The sequence below is a fragment of the Fukomys damarensis genome, unplaced genomic scaffold, assembly GCF_012274545.1.
Source record: "Fukomys damarensis isolate Sample0158 unplaced genomic scaffold, DMR_v1.0_HiC HiC_scaffold_39, whole genome shotgun sequence".
NCBI lineage: Eukaryota > Metazoa > Chordata > Mammalia > Rodentia > Bathyergidae > Fukomys > Fukomys damarensis.
In genome coordinates this window covers 26,155,477-26,170,401 of record NW_022900951.1, presented here as the reverse complement: position 1 = coordinate 26,170,401, position 14,925 = coordinate 26,155,477, and the positions used below count along the sequence as shown (strand labels likewise).

The 14,925-nt window shown below is 36.7% G+C and overlaps 1 protein-coding gene across 1 annotated transcript in view; it reads left to right on the top strand.

Moving 5' to 3' along the window:
* Positions 1–14,925, top strand: part of CUNHXorf21 (chromosome unknown CXorf21 homolog) — a 100,378-nt gene that overhangs the window by 64,503 nt on the left and 20,950 nt on the right. Inside the window, exons 3-4 of the mRNA XM_010608497.2 lie at positions 5,354–5,482; positions 14,037–14,197. The gene's annotated coding sequence lies outside the window, so the exon portion shown is untranslated. The remainder of the gene's footprint in view (positions 1–5,353; positions 5,483–14,036; positions 14,198–14,925) is intronic.

The following is a 14,925-nucleotide window of genomic DNA, read 5'->3' as shown; positions in this document are numbered from 1 at the left end:
GGGGAGAAAAAAATGAGAATCAAGACTTGCCATGTAAAGGTACATGATCCCAACAATGAATGTAACTGTACTGTATCCCTAAATGTACCAATAAACTCAATTAAAAAAAAAATAATAATACTATGGCACTGAGACAGAAGATTAAGGCATAGCAAAGCTGTCTGGGGAAGTAGGTGTGATCTTCTAATTACAAAATCCCAGGACACATGCGCAGAACAGTTCCCAAAGTCCTGCACGTGGAATTCTCATGAAAACTTGGGCGGGTTTTTGATGGGAAACAAAAAGGACAGTCCATACTGAGTTTTGGCCACTGAGTTCTCTCTTGAATGAATGGCCCACCCTCATATTGTAAGGCCACTTCCTTTCCTACTTTTACTTGGCCCAAACTTGTTCTGCAGAGCCTGTTTCTTTTTCTACATTTAATAAAACTTTTTTACCATTTGCACTCACCTTGACCAATTCTTTGCTCAGGACAGAAAGAACCCAGAAATTACCCCCTCCAAAAGAGACTGCAGCACCCCACAACCCTGTAACAATACTACTTACCTTTATCACTCTATCGATATTTGCACTGATGGCACAAAAGCAATAACAGAATTTCCACGTATTAATCATAGTCTACTATGGTCATTGTATATTTATTTCTCCATTCTCCATACTTACAGTTAAAATAAATCTCTTTCATTTAAGAATATCTTTGATGAGCCAGGAATGGTGGTGCATGGCTATAATTCCAGCCCTCAGAAGGCTGACGCAGGAGGATCGCTGTGATTTCAAGGCCAGTTTGAGCTACACAGTGAGTTCAAGACCAGCCCAAACTACATAGTCATCAATGGATTAATCCTTTGGTGAGGTCAGCATCCTCAATACACAAGTCTTTATGGGACCTTTCATATTTAAAGCATAATATGAGGTTTTAAAAACACGAATGTGACTGGACATGATGGAGAATGTCTTTAATCCCAGCACCTGGGTGGCTGAGGCAATAGAATAGCTACTGGTTGGAGGCCAGCCTGAGCTACATAGCAAAACTCTGCTTCAACAAAACAAAACAAAATAGCTTGGAATGGTGGCTCACACCTGTAATTCCAGCACTCTAGGAGGTTGAGGCAGAAGGATCAGAAGGTGAAGCCTAGTTTTGGCATTTTAGTGACTTAGCAATTTTACAAAAGGGCTGGGGATTTAGCTCAGTGAGAAGGCCCTAGGTTTAATCTCCAGAACTGTAAAAACAAACAAACACCAATGCTACTTAAGGTTAATCAGAATCTCTGGGCTTGGAATTTGGGCATAAATATGTATAGTGCATACATTTTAAAACTCTCCAGTTGATAGTAATGTACATTCAAAGTTGAAAACTATTGCCCTATGCCAGTGGTGGTGAATTTATGGCACTGGTGCCACTGTGGATACACAGCCCTCTCTGTAGGCACATGAGCCGAGTTGGCCCTGCCAAGGTTCAACAAATTATCAGCATGCAAACAACAGCAAAGATCACATTGACTGTGCAAAAGCACGCCACATGCAAACTTTTATCTTTCAGTAAAAAGCTGTTGGTATCACGGAAAGCTCTGTTACTGTGTTTTTCTATTAAGACAAAAGACGTTAATGTATGAGTTGTTTTTTCTAAACTAAAACCTCAGAATTCAGGTTTAATTCCAGGGTTGGCACTTTGTGATAAATAAGTGGATTTGAGGTTGCAGTTTGGGTACTCAGTCTCTAAAGGGTTTGCCATCACTGCCCTATCGTAATGTTTTCTAAACTTGCCCAATAACAAGAATCATTGGAGATAGTTATTAAATGTAGCAGTCGCAGGTTCAAATATCTTATGAACCAAATCTCCAGGGAAAAGGTCTGGAAAAGCTACATGTTCAATCAGCATCTCAGGTGATTCTTAAAATGGGACAACTTTTGGAACCATTGCACAGTCCTCCCCAAATTTAATAGCTGGCCAGCTAAGGGGCTAATTACTAAAATGCATTATTCAACTTAATTTTCACCACAAAAGGTCTGAGTAGTGGGCCAGGGATTTAGTTCAGTGGCAGCACGCATGCCTCACAAGTGCAAGGTCCTGAGTTCGGGTTTGAGTACTATATAAATATATCTTAAAACTTTCACTGGTCTGCTACTTTCAACACTAGATTTTGTTGCAGAAATCGCCATAAATCTTGAATCAAGATAGAATTGTGAATTGTGTGACAAAGTAATATGTGTGTGTGTGTGCGCTCTCCTGGGATGGAACCTAGAGCTTTGCATATACTAAGTAAGCACATTACCACTAAGCTACACCCCAGCTCCTTTTTAAAAGTTCATTTTAAAGCCGAGCATGGTGATGCAAACCTGTAATCCCAGCATTCGGGTGGCCGAGACAGGAGGAACTCCATGAGTTCAAGGCCAGCCTGGGCTACATAGTGAGTTCAAGGCCAGCCCGACTACATAGCAATATCCTGTCTCAAAATTGTCTTGCAGTATAGTCAGCCTGGCCTTGACTTTATGGTCCTCCTGCCATAGCCTCCCGAGTGAGTAGTAGAGATTACAGGTGTGGGCCACTGAGTCTGGCAACAAGGAACTCTTGTGTGGAAAAACTAGTCCCTTTTCTTATGGTGCTCAAGTTTCATAGTTTTGTGGAGACCTTTTGAAAACTTGACTTGGATGAATGAGTTCTGCACTTGACTCCTTAATTGAAGGTCAGAGGGACAAATGTTAGAGAATCAGCAAAAACCTGTTCTTGGTTTAATTTTTTTGTACTTATGATAAAAGCCATGTAAATACAACATCATTTTCTTATGAATGGTAAGGAAGCAAAGAGATATACAAGAAGAGGTTCATGGATTACCTTGGGATGCAAAAGGAAATATCAGTGTGTGGGAATCACAGTGGAAAAGTAAAACTTGCCTGAAGAGACTACACTCCAAAATTCGAAATTTTTCCTCTTGTGATAAAATGGGAAGAAGAAGGGACTATCTGTATTAAATACTAATTTCCTGTCTACTGCACCATCCTTTTGCCTGGTTAGAGACATATAGGACCCACCAGAGAAACCAGAGAATGAAGCCTTTTAAACCTAGGAGTTGAATCTTCGTAGTATTTTTCCAAGTATAGAAATTGAACCCAGGACCTTTACACTGAGATACAGCCCCAGCTCTTTTAAAATTTATTTGATTTTAAGACAAAGTCTCACTAAATTGCTAAGTTGGCCCAGACTGGTCCTGGAATTGTGATCGGATTCTCATGCCTCAGCCTCCTAGAGTGCTGGGATGACAGGTGTGTAACACCACACCTGGCTCGAACCTTAGTAGTTTTTGTCTATTAAATGCCTTATGCTTGGCTCATGATAAATGCTCAATAACTGCATGCTGATTTTGATATAATGTTTTGTAATAAAAATGTAATACCACATGGACCTACCTTCATTTGAAGAATAGGTTTCCATTTATATATAGTTTTGGAAGAAAAATAAAATTTGTAAATATAAAAAAACCAAAAAATGCTCAATAAGTATTTTCTGAATTAAATACAATAGTGGTCAAGTATAGATTTCAATGTTAAAATGCTACAAAATAAAAATTCTATACAGAACAGTTCTTTAATATAACTTATGTTTACCCAGGCGTGGTGGCACACATCTTTTTATTTTCAACAAGGCTCATGTTGAACATTTGCTAAAACTTATAATAAAAATTTAATTTTACCAGAAGAAATCAACCTACTATTGAAAACAATGTTTTTGGGCTGGGGATTTAGCTCAGTGGTACCACGGCACAAGAACCTGATTTTGATCCCTGTACAATAAATAAATAAATAAATAAGAAAAGAAAAGAAAAGAAGACAATGTTTCAACAAGGCTCATGTTGAACATTTGCTAAAACTTATAATAAAAATTTAATTTTACCAGAAGAAATCAACCTACTATTGAAAACAATGTTTTTGGGCTGGGGATTTAGCTCAGTGGTACCACGGCACAAGAACCTGATTTTGATCCCTGTACAATAAATAAATAAATAAATAAGAAAAGAAAAGAAAAGAAGACAATGTTTCCATGAAGGGGTTTAGAGGAGGAGCCTTTTTTTCGGTTCTGAGAAATAAATTCAGGCATGCTCTATCAGTAAGCTGCATCCCCAGCCTCCTTGTTCTTTTACTATTTCATTTTAAGATAAGATCTCACTAAGTTGCCCAGGCTGGAAACTTGTGATTCTCCCATCTCAGCCTTCTGAGTAGCTAGAATTACAGGCATGTGCCGTCATGTCTGACATACTTTTTTTCTTTGTCATTTTCCATCATATTTTTAAAAACTAGAAGCAAGTAATTCATGGAAATTATTTTAAAATGCAAGTTTAAATTTTGCCAGGCTCGTGTATGTGTGTGTGTGAGTGTGTGTGTGTGTGTGTGTGCTGGGATCAAAACCATGGCGTCACACATATTAAGCACTGCTACATTCCCAGCCCCTCGCCACCAGTGTAAATATTGTGTTGTGTAAGTGTCCAAGTAGAGACCTTGAAGGGATTCTGGTGACTGCTGTCTCTCCTTCTTCCTTGGCCCCAACTCTTGCAACTTCACTCTTCTCTAGTCCTCTTCAATAGTATCTATAAATGGCAGTTGTCAGAAGGCCCACAGTTCTGTACTTCTTTTATGAAGAGGTAGAATCTGAAATTAAACGAATTTTAAAAATTTAAAAAAGGAAATAGAATCAGGGAGTGAGGTATAGTGCAGTGGTGCAGTGCATGCTTAGTATCCTTGAGGTCTTTGGTTTGATCCCGAACACTCTCTCTCTCTCTCTCTCTTTCTCTCTCTCTCTCTCTCTCTCTCTCTCTCTCTCTCTCTCTCTCTCTCTCTCTCACACACACACACACACACACACACACACACACACAAGAAGTAGAATAGGTGGCTATGAGATTTGCTTTAATGAGATGTTAGCAACTGTGACAGAAGCAGAAATTTGAAAAACCCTCATTGGGACCTATGTCCTTGGTGCTCTTGTATCTTTTCTAACCTGTTGGGAAGTGGCTCATTTTCCCCCATAACGCTTATCAAGTACAAGGCACCTGAATGAAGTCACCTGAGGCTCAGCAGCCCTAATCTAACTCTGCAACTGACCAGAATGACCACAGACAAACAAGAAATCCTAGATGAGTGAGATCAGCCCAGTATGGCCTGGATACAGAGTTTTTGGAGTAGTTTGTTATGCAGCAATTGCTAACTGATACACTCTGCAAATGTGGAACTCTGTTCTGATCAAATGGTTTTGTTCAGTTTTCACAAAACACCATTGCTCCTATATTTTTCTCTTTACTCATTATCAGTCCTTATCTTATGTGTTTGTTTTGTTGAGACAGGGTTTTGCTGTGTGTTCTAGGCTGGTCTTGGAGTCATTATGTAGTCACGGCTGGCCTGGAACTGGAGATAATCTTCTTGCATCTGCCTCCCCAGTGCTGAGATTACAGGCATTAGTCACCATGCCCGGCTTCCTATCCTTCTTTTGAAGGTATCAATTCTTCTACCTTTCTGTGGATAAGTGCGTTCTTTCCTAAACTCTTGAAATATGCTTTGTATCTCTTAAGCTTGTCAATGCTAGTTTTAAAATTATATTGGAAATATTTCCATTGTTTAGTATAACAGCCATCAACAAAAGTCCAAAGTAATGTAAAAGAAACATATTATTGATGATTTTTAATTCTTTCCTATTTTTTTACTGTTTAACTCACTTTCTATACTTCTTTGATCCTTGCATGATAATTTTAACAAGTGTAATTTATTTTATGTACAGTATATGTGTAATTTCTGCAAATAATGGTTGATTCTGTTAGGTAGAAACTCATTATTTTTCTCTCAAAATGCTTTGTAAAAGATCTTATATGTAATACACAGACTGAATTATACGTGCTTTGGCTTTGGAGGCAGAAAAACCTGTGTCCAAATCCCTGGTACCCACTTACTTTGTGACCTTCAGCAAAGTTGTTAATTTCTCAGAAAGCCCAACTTTACTTTTTAAAATAATTATACATACATTTTAAGGATTAAATTACATAAATCAAACCTTTAGGCTGTACTACATATATAACAGGCACTCTATAAATCAAGATTATTGTCCTGAATAAAGCCTTAAGTTAAGAGGCAGAAAACAGGTGCCTTAAAGCCTTGCAATAGCTAGGCATGGTGGTAACCACCTGAAATCCTAGCACTCTGGGAGGCTGAGGAAGGAGGATGTTAAGTTCGAGCCCAAACTGGGCAGCTGAGCCAGCCACTCAGAGAGACGACCCTGCTTCAAAAAAAAAAAAAAAGTAGTGGAGATGTAGCTCAGTGTGGAGACTTTGGGTTCAATCCCCAGGACCAGGGGGAAAAAAAACAAAACAAAAAACCGAAGAACAAAAATACTTCCACTGCTAGCACCACAACAAAAAGGAAGGTGGCAACAGAATGAATTCTTAGCTGGATTAACCTCATTAATCAAAGCATGGTCCTCCACAGGTGAGTGATATTTCATACACTGGGAGCTTCGAGATGTATACAATGTCAGGCTCCCTTCCAGATCTGCTAATCTGGGCTTTAACAGCACTCCCAGGGAATTTATATGCATTTCAGTGTTGGAGAAGCACTACCTTAAAAGACCATTATTTTAGCATTTCTTTCTAAAATTATAATTATTAACATATGTTAAGGCCTGGGAATGTAGCTCAGTGGCGCCATGCCTGCCTGGCAAGCACAAGGTCCCGCCAGTACCGAAAAAACAAAAACACCCATATATTAATTGTACAAATTAATGGGTTTCACTGTGACATTTCCAAGCCTACATTCATACATCATGTTTTGATCATGTCCACCCTCCCTTCTTCGTCCCTTCATCTCATTCCTTTCTTCTGGTAGTCTTTCTATTTCAGGTCACATTTTTAAAAAAAATTTTGTACCAGGAATTGAACTCGGGACCTTTTGCCTGCCAGGCAGGCAATGTGACGCTGAGCTACCTCCCCAGCCCAGGTCACATTTTTTAAATTAAAAACATTTGTTTTCTATTTTCTATTTTTGTTAAAGACCATTTCCGATGAATATATTTAAGGTGTCCAACTTGATATTTTGATATACTTAGCTTGACATACATAAACATAGTGAGGCGATCACTACAATCACTATCCCAGACAGTTATCTTTTTCTTTTCTGTTTTTTGTTTGTGATAAGAGTACATAAAATCTAAAAGATCTTAAAAACAGAGGTCTGTAAGTTTATTTGACATGATATGTGCACAGTTAAGTACTTCTGTCTATTGATTGGATTTGGATTCTTATCTAATCTCATTACTTGATGGGAATTTTTGATAATAAGCCTTCAAAAGTAATGTTACATCATCATACACATCATAGTAATTTCTCCAAGGGAGTTGATAGAAGGGATTTCTTTCAAGCCAGACATAATTCAGTACCAGGGCAGTTGAGGCAAGAGGATTGCCAAATTCAAGGTCAGCCTGGGCTACGTATGAGATCCTGTGACAAGAAACTGAAAGAAATGTATTTCTTCTAAAATCTTTAAGACAAATTAATTGATTTCTACTAAATGTGATGGTAGAGGGACTTGTAGATTTAAATGTGTCTTGGAAATAATTCATTTTGGAAGGTGTTTTTATTTTATTAGCCTAACGTACCTTTCTTTTCATCTCAGTGGTTTAAAGATTCATAGTTGTTTTGTTGTAAATACGGTAACTCTAAATAGAAAGAAGTTGCTTTTAAAAAGTGAGCTCTTGACTGTGTAATTAAATATATACATTTCCTTGAGCTTTACTCAAAGAGGGACTTGTCAGAAGGAAGGTTTAATGCGGCCATTTGGAGACAGAGATGGAGAATTTTTTTCCTCAGAAGCCTCCACCAAAGAGAGGAAATATGGAGTTTGACTGCGGTATTTTCACTTCTCCATTGCTTTGTGAAATAATGTTATTTGGTTGTAAGTTCCAGTTTCTTTTTCACAGACCTCATGTGTCTCTCGCTACTTGTATTAATACAAGCCAGTCCTATGGCTTGATAAAAATAAAATCAAGGGGGGAAAATGAAGAAGTAGTCCAAAGAGAAGGTCAATTTTTAAAATATGGAAATTTCTCTGGGTGTAGAAATTCTTGTTTGGCTTCAGAATGTGTTGTTCTTCTTTAAGAAATTTACGCTAGGGCTGGGGGTCTAGTGGTAGGCTCCTTGCTTAGCATGCATGAGATCCTGTGTTCAATGAATTGCACTGGGGGAAAAAAGACTCAAATTGCACAATTGGCTGGAATTAGAATATACAAAGATTATGCAGGTTTAATATTTCTAGGGTCTTTTATTTCTGAGCCAGTGGGGGAAGAGCTGTTCAGTCAGCTTTCAGAAAGAGCCTGTACACTTCCGTCCTACTACTTGATGACAGAAACTAAAATTTTCATTAGATATCTGGATATAGAGCAACATCTATACTTCTTAGAAACTCTGTTCTCCAAAGCTGCAGTCCTACAGGTTGAAAGAGAGAGATGAATTGTGGGAGCCCACTATCATGTTTAGAGTTGAACTTTGACTCTATTCATTCTTCGTATTATAGTTCAGTTTGTACTTGAAAATGCAGAGGCAAACATGTTAAAGAGCATGGAATCCATGTCTTTTTTCAAAATACAGTTTTGACCTATTGCTTCAATGTATCCTTTTCATCATTTCATTTAATTCAGTCCCTTACAGAAGCAACAGCAAAAACAGATATCAACAGATTCAAGTTTCCCTCCTACCTAAAAGGCAGACCCCCCCAAAAAAAGGATAATGATGCACTTGGATTTAGGATAAAAATCATTGCATAATTGAAATTCTTGAGAGTCCACAGAGATTTGGCTGAGTCATGTCTAATGGTTTTAAAAGAAAAAAAATTATTAGAAGAACAAAGCAGAGTTCATGCAAATACTCAAATGTATGAACTTCAGAGGATAGGTAAATAAATGACATAAGCAAAGTGCAAATCCTCAATTGTTCATCCAAAGAACAGGACAATTTTCTCTCTAAAAACAATTTATGGTAGAGGAAGAAAGGGATTATCTTAGTTTAAGGAACAGATGTCTCTATGTCCCAAGATTTGAAAATCAGATCATAGGGGGAGGGGGAAGAGGTTAACAGAGAAAAACATAAAAACTAGGAAAGAGAGACAGAAGTTTGTCTAAATGGGCCTGAAAGAAGCAAGCACTTGTAGGAAAAGCTGTGTCAAGTGTTTCCAGGGGTTAATTGAGAGTTAACAATAGCAATTTGAGTTTTGGTGCAAGGGATATTTGCTACATCACTAAGCAGAGAGTATCAAATCAAAGGAAAACAATCAGAAACCAGAAACCAAAGTATTTCATGGGATTGCTAATTCCTTCAGCATCTAGATACTTGCCTTAATAGCTCTGATTGAGGCCAACTAATAGGTAATAGCCAACCAGGATGAGGTATTCTGTGGATTGTTCATGGCTTTAAAATGAAATATCTAGGATTAAATTCAAGTTGATGCTTTAATTTGTATTATATTTCATTTTAAATCATTTTTCAGCTGAAAGAATTTCAAAATGCTTCGGAAACTTTGCAAATGCAGGAATCATATTATTTGATGCTGAAATTAAAATCTCTCTGAGGTGGAAAATGGGAGTTATTCAAGAGCAAACAGTATACATTACAATCAATTATATCCCAAATAACAAAATCTCTAGTGCACAACAAACTATTACAGCTTCATAGGAATTCAGAATGTTGTACTTAATAAAGCAATTGTAATCTGTCATTGCATCCTCAAGATAAGCAGTACTGCCCTGGAGCTTACCTTATGGATTTCTTTGATATAAATTAAACCTACTGAAGTACAACTAAGAATTTTTAACTATCATATTAATTTTAATCTATGGGATATGTTGTATGTTCCTAAATTCTAATGTGTTCATATTAATTTTACAGAATGTCAATTAAAATCAATCGTCTGCACAGGAAGCACATTAAAGCCTCATATAGAATATTATAATTATATCTTTGGAAACAACAATTATAAAAATTACTAGATAAACTGTGAAAATGAATACAGGAAGAGACGATTGCATTTATAAATATGTGATTCACATTGCTATGAAAAAGTTTATTTTTATATTATTATGGATTGTTATTTGAACACTAGTACTTCTTTGTTTACTTTTCTTAGAGACAGAAATCAGGTTTGATTATAAATGACTCTGTTCTGTTTTGTTGAGTTGGAAGTCACAGTTGACTAGTCATTTGTAGAGATCAAGGGTAAGTTGAAATTAGAGAGAATTTCAAGGTGGTAACTTTAAGTAATAATAAGTAATGCCATAAGGATAAGTGAAGATGTGATTGTTGTGGCCAAAAGATTAAAGATTTAGCCTTATGTATGTGAAGTAGTCAAATGCCCATAAATGAAATTCTGGTGACCCTAAGACACCAACATCAGGTCTAGAGATACAGATAAACACGGCTTCTAAAGAAGATAATGGCAGGTGTGGCAATTGATGAGTTCAATAAGGGAAGGCACTGAAAAAGATAAATAAATGAAAAAGGAAATTGAATGATCAGGAATTTCAGTTCTAGAATATGGATGAAGCTAGGCATGGTGACACCTATAATCTCAGCACTTTTGTAGGCTGAGACAGGATGGTAAGTTCAAGCCCAGCCTGGACAATTTAGTGATTTAGTGAGACTTTGTCCCAAAAATAAATAAAAAATAAAAAGCTGGGGAAGCTCATTATGAAGGTCTTTGGTTCAATTTCCAGTATTCTCTCTTCAGTGGTTGATAGGAAACCAATGAAGGAGATTAGAAAGTGGGGAAGTAGAATAACTAACAGTGTGCAAAGACACAAAATCAACAGGGTAGTGGTGATGAGGCCTTCTTAAATGACGCATTGCATCAATAAAGAATTGATTAGGTTCATTTTAGTATATACTATAAGGGGAAGTAGTTATTAAAATGATGAGATCAATACTGATATTGAAAACTTTATACAGAACAAAGGTAAGGTACAGAATAGCATAGATAGTGTCATATTGTTTGTATATAAAAGAAGATACATGTAATATTTGGATTGATACTCAGGAAGCTGTCAAATAGGATTGGCTCTGGGGGAAGCAGAGCCAGACTCTGTCTCAAAATAAATGCAAAATAAAGGGGCTGGGGCGACCTAGCAATCAGATAAGGAGAAAGGTTTGATTTTTACTATAAATCTTGTACACGACTTACCACTTTTAAAAAACTCATAAACACTATGTGAAATCTTCAAAAAATAACAACTCTAAAAGAGAAGGGATTAATGAACTGTTTCAAGTACTGTAGACGTGCCAAAGAGAATGTGGAGTGAGATAAAGGATGTTAGACTAGATGATTATGGAGTTTTGGTAACTTTCAGAACATAGCTTGAGGTGAGTTATTGGGGTACTGAGAGAAAACTGTACTGTAAAGGGTTGAAGAGCATGCTTTAGGAAGATAGAATTTATCTTGATACAGTTGAAGTTTGATGGAATAAATTTGTGGACTGGTCAGTTTGTGTGTGTGTGCATAAATATGTGTATTTTTAACATATATGTATATATACATCTTTCTCCATTTAGGAAAAGGCGAAAATGGATTTTATCTGGGACTAGATATTAGCAAACAGGATGTAAAAGAAAGGCCTATTGTTGAGGAATTTAAAGTGCTAGTAAGAGCACGTAGAGGAGAGTACAAGGTGGCCAGGGTGGGGGAAACTCGGTGAAGACTGAGGCTGTGCTAAGTGCGGATGATATCATAATGGAAATAAATTTGAAGATATTTTCCACACTAGCAGAGGTAACTGGATAATAGGAATAATATCCACTTACAGAACTGAAATCAAGGCAATAATTTTTATCTACCATCCAAGAGGTTGATGGAAAATTATAGAAGATTGCAGCTACAAAGGATATAATTCCATTTTATTATAGTCAGCAAAGAAAAAGCAGTTTAAAGCCATTTCATATGCTTAAGTTTTACAAGAGAAATGGTAAGCTACTGTCATATAGCACCAATGTTTTTATTACAATTTTTTTCTGGAAAGGATGATTTTTATAAAAGGAGTAAATTAAGGGACTAAATGAGGAATAAATGCAAAGAAAATTATGCTTTTAAATAAAGAAATGCATGCAACCGGGGCTGGGGATTAGTTCAGTGGTTCTGCCTGCCTCTCAAGGGCAAGGACCAAAGTTTGATGCCTGGTACAAAACACACACACACACACACACACACACACATATATGTATGTATATATGTACAGACACACACACACATATATATATATGTATGTATATATATATATGTATGTATATATGCAACCAAAGCCAACCCAGGGCAGATGGCATCCTTGCACATTTGTTATTTCATGGCACCTCCTCTGGATAAGTTCATGTGGAACTCACCAGAGAGGGTTTCTGGAGTTAGGTAAGACTCAGTCTAGGGCAGTGGTGGTTAACCTATGGTGGTGAACGAATGCTGCAGCGAGCCCATAAAAATCTCTGTTGGCATGTGAGGCGAGTCACCCCAGCAGTTGATTTTTCTAAGCTAGAACCTCACTATTTGAGATTAAATTGCAAGTGCTGACACTTTGCAATAACTAAGTTTGCCATCGCTGCTCTATGGTATCCACATGGTTGTTGTTATGAAAAAACAACAACAACAACCTTTACCCCTGAAGGTGTGATAACCTTTTGATCACATATAAGTCCTTGCCAGATCATCCAGCCTGGAGACATCCTTGCACTTGATTTTTATAGGATTACACTGCAACTGAACTTGCCCTTGGAGTCACGAGTCTGGTGTTTCTTTTGGTGGCAGATCACCTCAGATCTGAAACTATTGAAGTTTCAAAGGGCTCATGTGGAGGAACCTGCCTTTTTAACTGGATCTAAGTAATGTTCCCTGAGATAGTATAGAAAGCAAAGAAACAAAGAAAAACGTTCCTACATATTTAAAGATTAGATTTTCAGTTAAAACAATTATCACTCACTAAGTAGAAACGTTTACCAATTAAGGGTTTGGAATTTCGCTTTGATCAGAGTTAGGCCAAAAAGGACAATGAATAATATATTATTTGCTAGTTAACTTGAAGCGGTTAGAATAAAAGAGCTAAATTATTTTGAAATTCTGAATTTAAAAAAGTTTCCCTCTTGGGGGGCAAGAAGAACTAATCCTTTGCTGACAGTCTTTTCTGTCCCCCAGAAAAGAAATAAGTTATAATACATTTGGATCATAAAATCAAAACAAGTTAAACATGGCTTAAAAACACTATTTGTAAAATGAAAAAGTAAAACATACATATAATAGAAATTTCATAAAAGATATAGAATGAAATGTAGTCTCATTCCGGAAAGACAATTGTTTTTAATTTGTGTGCACCAATGTAGAAAAGAAACATCTTTTTAAATAAAAATAAATAAGTAAATAAATAATTGTGTGTATATATGCCTTAAAAGTACAATTTAGAACGTAAGTTCTTATTGAACAATGTATCTTAGAGATTCTTTTCTATCAATGGACACAAATACACTTCTCTATAATGATTGCATAGTGTGAATATTTAAAATTTTGACAGATACTGGGAAATTGCCTTCTAAATATGTTTACAATCTCTTCGATAGTGTACAAGGGTGTCTGGTTCTCCACACCTTTGTGCATAGTTTTGACTGTTGGTAACCAGAGAGAAAACATTTTGTTTGAATTTTTTAAAACTATGAAAGTGATTGATAAATAAAAAATAATAGATTAGTGATGAGCATTTGGTGAAGTTATATATGACTGTGGGTCTGTTTGGAAGAGAGTCACCAAAGAATTTATTATAGGAAGAATAATTATGTCGATTAAGTTTCTTACATAATGTGTAGTATTTAAAGTATTTTTTAAAACAAGAGACAGTTTCATAGATAGGTTTCAGTTTTCTAAAAAGGGGAAGAAGTACCATCCTGTAGCTCGATGTGGGTTTGTCAGTTATTACCTCCTCATTTCCTGGGACTTCCCACTGCTTCTTTAGCACAAGTCAGACTTAAGTGAAAACATCTCTTTTTCCATAGGATCAGTTATTGAGAGAATGGTAATGCAATGACCAGCTCAGTCTCCCGGTCTTACCCGTGAAGAACTTGGGGACATTTCTGCAGAGTGCTCCCAGGATTGCTTGCTATTTGCTCAATTACTGTGTTTCTGCAGAAACGAAGGAACCGACTGGTTAGTGAAGGTAAGAAAAAGGAGGCAACGGGCCCTACAGTTCTGTTTACATTTCCTCTCATTTCTCCTCTCACGCTCTCTTAGCTCTTTATCGTCAGAACTCAGGCAGAATCTTGCAACATCTAAAATGCTTTTCTAGCTTCCTAAATCAGAGATGAGATGAAGCAAGCATTCAGTGGAGCGGGACAATAAATGTAGCCAACACTTCCTTCTCTTAATCTCCTCCTGTCCACATTTCTAAAATGCTTTTTTAATTTAAAATCTGTGACTGGTTGGATCAAATTTTTTGTTGTAAAACTTATTCAGTCCTCTTTTACTAATTGCTATTCGATTTTAGCTTGCGCATTTTAAAAACAAGGCCTAAAAATTTAAGCAGAATTTTGCAGGGACAACACAAGCCTTGAGTTCAGTTATGGCGATGAATTTTAGAGGAAAACAGTCGCTGTGCCTTCCAATTGGATTTTACTCTCAATTTTTTGGTTCAGTGAGTTTATGATGGTAGTGTTCTACATGGCAGGATATTTTCAAAGTGAATGTGATCTACAGTGACGATACCTTCAAAATTGTCATCCGAGTGATTTGGGCAAAGACTACTTTTTGGTATTAAAGACAGGATACATAGGTGTGGACTTTTGTTTGAATTGTCTCTAGTCCTGCTCCAACATTATTTTTCTTGTGCTCATCTCTTTGAGCTTGAACATATGTGAGAATATTTACATTGATGTTCTATCACATTTC